Here is an 11,234-nt window from a genome sequence, read left to right as displayed (position 1 = left end):
AGACTTGTCTTGTTCCTGATTTTAGTGGGATTTTTTTGAGTTTCTTTCCATTTAATTTGATGTTGACTGTTGACTTGCTCTATATTGCTTCTATTATATTTATATATGTTCCTTGTATCCCTGATCTCTCCAAAGTATTTATTATGAAGGGGCATTGGATTTTCTCAATTGCTTTTTCAACATCTAATGAAATGATTACATGGTTTTTTTTCTTTCAGTTTATTTATATGATGGACTGTATTGTTAGATATTTGTATGTTGAACCACCCCTGCATCTCTGGAATGAAGCCAACTTGATCATGGTGGATGATTTTTTTTATGTGTTCCTGGATTTGGTTTGCCAGGATTTTATTGAGTACATTTGTATCTATGCTAATGAGTGAGATTGGTCTGTAATTCTCTTTTTTAGTTAAGTCTGTGTGGTTTCAATATGGGGTAACTGCAGCCTCATAAAAAGAGTTTGGCAATGTTCCTTCTGTTTCTATCATGTGGAACACTTTGAAGCTTATAGGTATTAGCTCTCCTTGGAAGTTCTGGTAGAATTCTGCACTAAAACCATCTAGCTCTGGACTTTTTTTTCAGGTTGAGAGGCTTTTGATGAATGCTTCTGTTTCTTTGCACTTTATAGGTCTATTTAAATTGTTTACCTGGTCTTGATTTAATTTTGACATATGGTATCTATCTAGAAATTTGACCGTTTCTTTTATGTTTTCCAATTTTGTAAAGTATAGGTTTTGTATTATGACTTAATGATTCTCTGGATTTCCTCAGTGTCTATTGTTATGTCCCCCTTTTCATTTCTGATTTTGTCAATTTGGATGTTCTCTTTCCACTTTTTGATTAGTTTGGATAAGGGTTTTTGTATCTTGTTGATTTTCTCAAAGAACCATCACTGTCTCGTTGATTCTTTGTATTGTTTCTTTGTTTCTATTTTATTGATTTCAGCCCTCAATTTGATTATTTCCTGTCATCTACTTAATCCTCCAGGCTGAGTCTGCTTCTTTTTGTTCTAGAGATATCAGGTGTGCTGTTAAGTCACTAGTGTATGCTTTCTCCACTTTCTTTATGTGGGTACTTAGTGCTATGAATATCCCTTTAGCACTGCTTTCATAGTGTCCCATAGGTTTCAGTACATTGTGCCTTCATTTTCCTTGAATTCTAGGAAGTCTTTAATTTCTTTCTTTATTTCTTCCTTGACCCACAGGTACTTAAATAGTTCACTGTTCACTTTCCATGAGCTTGTAGGCTTTCTGAGAGTAGTGTTGTTGTTAAATTCTAACTTTAAACCATGGTGATCTGATTAGATACAGGGTGTTACTCCGATTTTTTTGTATCTTTGGAGGTTCGCTTTGTTACTAAGTATGTGTTCAATTTTAGAGAAGGTTCTATGAGGTGCTGAGCAAAAGGTATATTCTTTTGTGTTTGAGTGGAATGTTCTAGAGAGGTCTCCCAAGTTCCTTTAAGTCATAACATCTGTTAATTCTCTCATTTCTCTGTTATGTTTCTGTCTGGTTGACCTGTCCACTGGCAAGAGTGTACTGTTGAAGTCTCCTACTATTAGTGTGTGGGGTTTGATATGTGATAATAAACTTCAGTAATGTTTATTTTACATGTGTGTGCTCTTGTATTAGGGGCATAGATGTTCAGGATTGAGAGTTCATCTTGATGGATTGTTTCTGTTATGAGTATAAAGTGTCCTTCTCTATCTCTTCTGATTGATTTTAGTTTGAAATCATTTTTGTTAGATATTAGGATAGCTACATCCACTTGTTTCTTAGGTCCATTTAATTGGAAAACCTTTTCCCAACCTTTTACTCTGAGATAATGTTTGTCTTTGAGGTTGAGATATGTTTCCTGTATAGAGCAGAAGGTTGGATCCTGTTATCATACCCATTCTTTTAGCCTGTGTCTTTTTTTTCATATTTTATTTTTTCTATTAATTAATTAATTTATTTAATTATTAAAGATTTCTGCCTCTTCCCCGCCACCACCTCCCATTCCCCCCTCCCTCAATCAAGTCTTCCTCCCTCCTCAGCCCAAAGAGCAAGCAGGTTTCCCTGCCCTGTGGGAGGTCCAAGGACCACCCACCTCCATCCAGGTCTATTAAGGTGAGCATCCAAACTACCTAGGCTCCCACAAAGCCATTACGTGCAAGAGGATCAAGAACCCATTGCCATTGTTCTTCAGTTCTCAGTAGTCCTCATTGTCCATTATGTTCAGCGAGACCGGTTTTGTCCCATGCTTTTTCAGACCCTGGCTAGCTGGCCTTGGTGAGTTCCCGATAGAACATCCCCATTGCCTCAGTGTGTGGGTGCACCCCTCGCTGTCCTGAGTTCCTTGCTTGTGCTCTCTCTCCTTCTGCTCCTCCTTTGGATCGTGAGACTTCAGTCCAGTGCTCCAATGTTGGTCTCTGTCTCTGTCTTCTTTCATCGCCTGATGAAGGTTAATATTCAGGAGGATGCTTATATGTTTTTCTTTGGGTTCACCTTCTTATTTAGCTTCTCTAGAATCACGAATTATAGTCTCAATGTCCTTTATTTATGGCTAGAAACCAAATATGAGTGAGTACATCCCATGTTCCTCTTTTTGGGTCTGGCTTAACTCACTCAGGGTAGTGTTTTCAATTTCCGTCCATTTGTATGCAAAATTCAAGAAGTCATTGTTTTTTACTGCTGAGTAGTACTCTAATATGTATATATTCCATACTTTCTCCATCCATTCTTCCATTGAAGGGCATCTAGGTTGTTTCCAGGTTCTGGCTATTACAAACAATGTTGCTATGAACATAGTTGAGCACATACTTTTGTTGTATGTTAGGGCATCTCTTGGGTATATTCCCAATAGTGGTATTGCTGGGTCGAGAGGTAGGTTGAACCCAACTTTCCTGAGAAACCGCCACACTGCTTTCCAAAGTGGTTGCACAAGTTTGCATTCCCACCAGCAATGGATGAGTGTGCCCCTTTCTCCACAACCTCTCCAGCAGAGGCTATCATCGGTGTTTTTGATTTTAGCCATTCTGACAGGTGTAAGATGGTATCTTAATGTTGTCTTGATTTGCATTTCCCTGATTGCTAAGGAAGTTGAGCACGATCTTAAGTGTCTTTTGGCCATTTGAACTTCTTCTGTTGAAAAGTCTCTGTTCAGCTCAGTGCCCCATTTTATAAATGGATTGATTAAACTTTTACGGTCTAATTTCTTGAGTTCTTTATATATTTTGGATATCAGACCTTTGTCAGTTGCGGGGTTGGTGAAGATCTTCTCCCAGTCAGTGGGTTGCCTTTCTGTCTTAGTGACAGTGTCCTTTGCTTTACAGAAGCTTCTCAGTCTCAGGAGGTCCCATTTATTCAATGATGTCCTTAGTGTTTGTGCTGCTGGGGTTATACGTAGGAAGTGTTCTCCCATGCCCATGTGTTGTAGAGTACTTCCCACTTTCTCTTCTATCAGGTTCAGTGTGTTTGGACTGATATTGAGGTCTTTAATCCATTTTGACTTGAGTTTTGTGCATGGTGATAGATACGGATCTATTTTCATTCTTCTACAGATTGACATCCAGTTTTGCCAGCACAATTTGTTGAAGATGCTCTCTTTTTTCCATTGTATACTTTTAGCTCCTTTATCGAAAATCAGGTGTTCATAGGTTTGTGGGCTAAAGTCAGGGTCTTCTATTCGATTCCATTGGTCGACTTCTCTGTTTTTATGCCAGTACCAATACTGTAGCTCTGTAATAGAGTTTGAAGTCAGGGATGGTAATGCCTCCAGATGATCCTTTATTGTATAAGATTGTTTTGGCTATCCTGGGTTTTTTGTTTTTCCATATAAAGTTGATTATTGTCTTCTCCAGATCTGTGAAGAATTTTGATGGGATTTTGATGGGGATTGCATTGAATCTATAGATTGCTTTTGGTAGAATTGCCATTTTTACTATGTTGATCCTCCCAATCCAAGAGCAAGGGAGATCCTTCCATTTTCTGGTGTCCTCTTCAATTTCTTTCTTCAAAGACTTAAAGTTCTTGCCAAATAGATCTTTCACTTCCTTGGTCAGAGTTACCCCAAGATATTTTATGCTATTTGTGGCTATCGTGAAAGGTGATGCTTCTCTGATTTCCCTCTCTGCTTCCTTATCCTTTGTGTATAGGAAGGCAACTGATTTTTTGGAGTTGATTTTGTAACCTGCCACATTACCAAAGGTGTTTATCAGCTGTAGGAGTTCTTTGGTAGAGTTTTTGGGGTCGCTTATATATACTATCATATCATCTGCAAATAATGAAAGCTTAACTTCTTCCTTTCCAACATGGATCCCCTTATGTTGTCTTATTGCTATTGCTAGAACTTCAAGCACTATATTGAAGAGGTATGGAGAGAGTGGACATCCTTGGCGTGTTCCTGATTTTAGTGGGATGGCTTTGAGTTTTTCTCCGTTTAATTTAATGTTAGCTGTTGGCTTGCTGTAAATAGCTTTTATTATATTTAGGTATGACCCTTGAATCCCTAATCTCTCCAAGACCTTTATCATAAAGGGGTGTTGAATTTTGTCGAATGCTTTTTCAGCATCTAATGAAATGATCATATGGTTTTTTTCTTTCAATTTATTTATATGGTTGATTACATTGATAGATTTGCGTATGTTGAACCAGCCCTGCATCTCTGGAATGAAGCCTACTTGATCATAATGGATAACTTTTCTAATGTGTTCTTGGATTCGGTTTGCCAGTATTTTATTGAGAATTTTTGCGTCGATGTTCATGAGTGAGATAGGCCTGTAATTCTCTCTCTTGGTTGGGTCTTTGTGTGGTTTTGGTATCAGGGTAACTGTAGCTTCATAAAAGGAATTTGGCAATGACTCTTCTGTTTCTATATTGTGAAATACATTAAGGAGTATTGGTATTAGCTCTTCTTGGAAGTTCTGGTAGGATTCTGCATTGAAATCATCTGGTCCTGGGCTTTTTTTGGAAGGGAGATTTTTGATAACCATTTCTAATTCTTCGCGACTAACAGGTCTATTTAGATCGTTCACCTGGTCTTGGTTTAGGCTTGGTATATGGTACTTATCTAAAAAAGTGTCCATTTCTTTTGCATTTTCCAGTTTTGTGGCATACAGGCTTTTGTAGTAAGATCTAATGATTCTCTGAATTTCCTCTGTGTCTGTGGTTATGTCCCCCTTTTCATTTCTGATCTTATTTATTTGCGTGTTCTCTCTCTGTCGTTTAATTAGTTTGGATAGGGGTTTGTCAATCTTGTTGATTTTCTCCAAGAACCAACTTTTTGTTTCATTGATTCTTTGGACTGTTTTCTGTGTTTCTATTTTGTTGATTTCTGCCCTCAGTTTGATTATTTCCAGTCTTCTACTACTCCTGGGCGTGTCTGCTTCTTTTTTTTCTAGAGCTTTCAGGTGTGCTGTTAAGTCCCCAATGTATGCTTACTCCGTTTTCTTTAAGTGGGCACTTAGTGCTATGAACTTTCCTCTTAGCACTGCTTTCATCGTGTCCCATAGGTTTGAGTATGTTGTCTCTTTGTTTTCATTAAATTCAAGGAAGACTTTAATTTCTTTCTTAATTTCTTCCTTGACCCAGGTGTGGTTCAGTAGTTGACTGTTCAGTTTCCATGAGTTTGTCAGCTTTCTGGGGGTAGCATTGTTGGTGCCTTCTAACTTTAATCCGTGGTGATCTGATAAGACACAGGTGGACACTGATATTTTTTTGTATCTGTGGAGGTTTCCTTTGTTTCCAAGTATGTGGTCAATTTTTGAGAAGGTTCCATGAGCTGCAGAGAAGAAGGTGTATTCTTTCCTATTTGGGTGGAGTGTTCTATAGATGTCTGTTAAGTCCATTTGATTCATTACCTCCAACAATTGTCTTAATTCTCTATTAGGTTTCTGTCTGATTGACCTGTCCATTGGTGAGAGAGGTGTGTTGAAGTCTCCTACTACTAGTGTGTGTGATTTGATGTCTGCCTTGAGTTTTAGCAATATTTCTTTTACATAAGTGGGTGCTTTTATATTGGGGCATAGATATTCAGGATTGAGACTTCATCCTGCTGAATTATTCCTGTTATGAGTATATAGTGTCCCTCTCGATCTCTTCTGATTGATTTTAGTTTGAAGTCAGTTTTGTTAGAAATTAGTATGGCCACACCTGCTTTTTTCTTAGGACCATTTGCTTGAAAAATCTTTTCCCAACCCTTTACTCTGAGTAGATGCCTGTCTTTGTGGTTGAGATGAGTTTCTTGCAAGCAGCAGACTGTTGGATCCTGTTTTCGTATCCAATCTTTTAGCCTGTGCCTTTTTATTGGTGAATTGAGACCATTAATATTAAGTGATATTAATGACCAGTGGTTGTTAACTCCGGTTATTCTTATTGCTTTTGGTAGATGAGTTTGTGTGTCTCCCTTCTTTGAGTTGTGCTGTTGACGGGTCGCTAGATGCCTGGGTTATTATAGGCAGTGTTGGCAATGTTGGATTCCTTGGGTTGTGATTTTCCTTCTATTACTTTCTGTAGGGCTGGATTTGTGGCAACGTATTGTTTAAATTTGTTCTTATCCTGGAATGTCTTGTTTTCTCCATTGATAGTGAACGATAGCTTGGTTGGGTATAGTAGTTTGGGTTTGCATCCATGGTCTCTTAGTTTCTGTAGTACCTCTATCCAGGACCTTCTGGCTTTCATGGTTTCCATAGAGAAGTCAGGTGTAAGTCTGATCGGTTTACCTTTATAAGTTACTTGGCCTTTTTCCTTTGCAGCTCTTAATATTCTTTCTTTAATCTGTATATTTTGTGTTTTGATTATTATATGGCGAGGGGACATTTTTTTTTGATACAGTCTGTTTGGTGTTCTGTATGCTTCTTGAATATTCAAAGGAATATCTTTCTTTATGTTGGGAAAGTTTTCTTCCATAATTTTGTTAAAAATATTTTCTGGACCTTAAAGCTGTGCCTCTTCTCCTTCTTTTATCCCTATTATTCTTAGGTTTGGTCTTTTTATTGTGTCCCATATTTCCTGAATGTTTTGTGATGAGAATTTGTTGATTTTGCAGTTTTCTTTGATCAGTCCGTTTATTTTCTCTATGGTGTCTTCAGAATCTGAGCTTCTTTCTTCTATCTCTTGTATTCTATTGATTATGCTTGTTTCTGTAGTCTCTGCTCGTTGACCTATATTTGCCATATCCAACTGGTCCTCAGTTTGTGTTTTCTTCCTTGCTTCCATTTCAGTTTTCAATTCTTGGACTGTTTCCATTACCTGTTTGATCGTTTTTTCTTGGCTTCCCAGGGTATCATTTACATATTTACTCATATCTTCAAACTTTTTGTTATACTTCTCATCCATTTCTATGAGGGCGTTTTTTACATGTTGTTTAAGGGACTCTATTGCTTTCAAAAAGTCAGTTTTTTCCTCTTCTCCTGTGTTAGGGTGTTCAAGTCCTTGTGTTGTAAGATCATTGGGTTCTGGTGTTTTCATGTTGTTTTTCAGATTGTTGGGTGAATTCTTGCCTTGGCGTCTTCCCATCTCCTCTTATCGATGCTATCTAATGGGTTTGATTTAATTGTAGCGGGGCAATCTGCTCTCAGTGCGGGCTTCACTGTTTCTTGCCCGCACTATCCCACATCCAGTGCCTCCCCCGCCTGGGCCCGCCTGCCCGCCGGTGCCTCCGCTGCCTGGACTTGCCTGCCTGCTGGTGCCTCTGCCACCTGGGCCTGCCTGCGCGCTGGTGCTTCCGCCGCCTAGGCCTGCCTGCCGGTGCCTCTGCCTAGCCTGTGTCTTTTTATAGGTGAATTAAATCCATTGATATTAACAGATATTAATGACCAGTAATTGTTAATTGCTCATATTTTTTGGTGGTAGTTCTTGTATGTTTCCCTTCTTTGGGTTTAGATTGTGGTAAGAATTTATTGGGTTTAATACATTCTTTGACTTATGAATGGTATGAGACAATTCTGTATTCTATCAATTATGTTTTAAATAAATGCTGATTGGTCAGTAGCCAGGCAGGATGTATAGGTGGGACAACCAGAGAGGAAGTAGATGTGGGACAATGAGAGCAGTAGTGTTCTGGGAAGAACGAAGTTCTTCCTGCAGTCCTGCCCAGACCACAGAAGAAGCAGGATGTGACCTGCCCTGCTGCAAAAGGTACTGAGCCATGTGGCTAACATAGATATGAATAATGGGTTGATATACATTATAAGAGTTAGCAAGAGGCATGAGCTAATGGGCTAATCAGTTTATAACTTATGGAGAACTCTGTGTGATTTTTCTTTGCGATTTACCAGTTGTGGGAACTGGGCAGGACAGAAACCCCAACAAGCAGGCCCTCATGTTACAGATGAATGTATTTTCTCTATAGTATCTTCAACACCTGATGTTCTCTCTTCCATCTCTTGTATTCTTTTGTTTATTCTTGCCTCTGTAGTTCCTGTTCATTTACCCAGATTTTCCAATACAGAATTACCTCTGTTTGTGTTTTCTTTATTGCCTCTATTTCAGTCTTCAAGTCTTGAACTGTTTGTGCCACCTGTTTGATTGTTTTTTTTTCTTAGTTTTCTTGGGTTTCTTTGAGAGATTTATTGAGTTCTTTCAATTTTTGTATTTTCTTCCATTTCTTTAAGGGAATTTTCGTTTCCTCTTTAAAGGTCTTCATCATCCTCATAAAGTTGTATTATAAATCATTTTCTTCTGCTTCTTCTGGGTTAGGATAATCAAGTCTTTCTGTTGTATGACCACTAGGTTTCTGGTGTTACTATGTTGCTTTTTAGGTTGTTGACTGAACTCTTGCATTGATGCCTACCCATCTCTTCCTCCAATTGGTACCAAAAGTGTCTTTGCCTCTTGATCCAATCCTTGTTGTAGCTGTCTTTGTCTTTTGGAACTGTTCTTGGTCTACTCTGTACTGTTATTGTATGTTTCTCAAGAAGTCACTGGGACCTCTCTTGCCCTGCTCTCTTGCCCTGCTCTCTTTGTCTGCTCTCTTGGGTTACTGTCTTTGTGTACACTGTGCAGTCATAGCCTTGCTTCAGAGTTCCTCTCTTGGTCCTCTCTGTGTAGTGGTAGTTTCTGTTTCAGAGTTCCTCTGAGGTCACAGGGTATAGGAAGGTTTGGGGCAGAGTAGGACTTATAGCTTACAGTGTCTGATTAAAGGTATGGGGGTATTAGACAGAAAAAATCTTTTAAATCAGTAACTATAATAGGCTATTCTTTAGACAATAGAGAATGCTAAAGAATGCCAGAATATAGAGAGCCCATTGGCTGAATCACCTTATTAACAGCTCTTGAATCTGTTAATATTCTCTAATTTCCAATTTTTCAACAACAAATAAAGGAGAATTCCAAGGGCTATTTTACTCTTCAACATGCTGAACATCTAGTTGTTCCCATAACAAACACACTGGGCTGCTTTTGCACTCTGTAGGCATTTTCTGGACATTTTTTAAAAAATAGATTGCAATAGTTCATTATTTTTCAGTCTTCCCCTTACACTTCAGTATGATCTTAATATAAGAATGTGCATTAATATCATTTTAAATTACAGCTATAGTTTTTCCTTAACAATAGATACTTCAGTGTTTTTTATCTTAAGTAGACTTTGGAGCTAGCAAGTTTGGTAGTTATAACACTTAATAAGTGTATGACTTTGAGAGAGTTACTTATGGTGTTTCTGTACCTTAATTAATCCTTCATAAAATGCAAAGTATAATGCATATTGTATGCTTAGATGTAGAAACATATGAGATGACTTGTACTGTAATTATGTTTAAGATATAATATTTCTATAAATTTTCTGAGAACTCAAATTACTTTTTAAATAATAAATACTTATTTCTTAAATATGAAAAAAATATATTCACAAGTTATTTGCTCAGGCCTACAATTTAATTTGACCATATACATATCCAACTGCTCAACCCAACATGTTAAAAAAATATCCTTTCATTACCCTGTAGTCTCTGAATTCTGAACCCTCTTATTACTATTTCCCACTGACTCTAATTTGCACTGATCATGTAGGTCAGGTCCTGCTTCCACTGATAGGAGTCCCACAAAGACCAAGCTATACAACTGTCACCCAAATGCAGAGGGCCTACTTTGTTCCTAGCAATTGGTTCAGAGTCAGTGAGCTTCCACAAGCTTTGGTCATCTATCCTGTGTGGGTATCTCTGTCATAATCTTAAACCCCCTTGATCATATAATCCCTTCTCCCTCTCTTCAATTTGATTTCCTGAGCTTGGTCTGGTGTTTGTAAGAGGCAGAGTGAATTGGGAGGGAATCAGATGGGAAAGGGGAGGGAAAAGGAGGAGAGACGAGAGGGGAAACTGGTTGGTATGCAAAATAAATGAAAAAAATGTTATTTAAACAAAATTAAAAAGAAAAGAAACAAAAAACCTTTAGGAGTATAATGTAATTTCATAATTTGTCCCTTCCATATCCTTTATCCAAAGTCTGTCATAGAAACCTGGGGCCAGGAAAATTCCCAGGTACCATCAAGGATGACCCCAACTAAGACTCCTAGAAATAGTGGAGGGAGTATCTGAACCAGCCATCACCTGTAATAAAATTGGTCACTACTCTAACTGTCATCATAGAGCCTTCATCCAGTAAATGATGGAAGCAGATGCAGAGATCCACAGTGAATTTTATTTTTAAAAGTTAGGCAGGAAATAGGTTGATTTTTTAAAAGCATGGGAGCCTGGTGGTAGTGGCACATGCCTTTAATCTCAGCACTAGTAAGGCAGAGACACTTGTATCTCTCAGAGCATGGATAATTTGACTCATGAAAACCATGCCTGGTGTGTCACAAGTGAAGCTGAGGAGAAGACCCACACAACAATTGTGCTGGTGTGTGATTCAATTCAGGCAGGACCAGAAGCTGCTTCTGTTATTTTCCATAGGAGTCTCACATAAAACTGAATGCTGATTTTGTATTTATTCTCATGATTTGAGGACCAATTACAAGCTAAAGCTCCTCACGAGTGGTTGGCTTACAACCTGAAAAATAAAGCACAAAGACAAAATTGTGGTCCTTGATAAAAGGCAAATTGTACCTAGAAATGAAAAGAACTAACACAATCAAATGAACTAAAGATGCAAATATCTTTATGTTAGATCAGAAAACAAATCTAGACTTGGCTATTAGGGAAAGTTACCACCAGAAATCCAGCATTTATTACATTCCCAAGTCTTCATTGTCTACCAGAAATCATGTTGAACTGGTAATTAAATTTACTTCTTTTACATCAGCAATGCTTCATGAAT

Source organism: Chionomys nivalis, chromosome 18 (assembly GCF_950005125.1).
Source record: "Chionomys nivalis chromosome 18, mChiNiv1.1, whole genome shotgun sequence".
Lineage (NCBI taxonomy): Eukaryota > Metazoa > Chordata > Mammalia > Rodentia > Cricetidae > Chionomys > Chionomys nivalis.
This window is presented reverse-complemented; position numbering follows the sequence as displayed.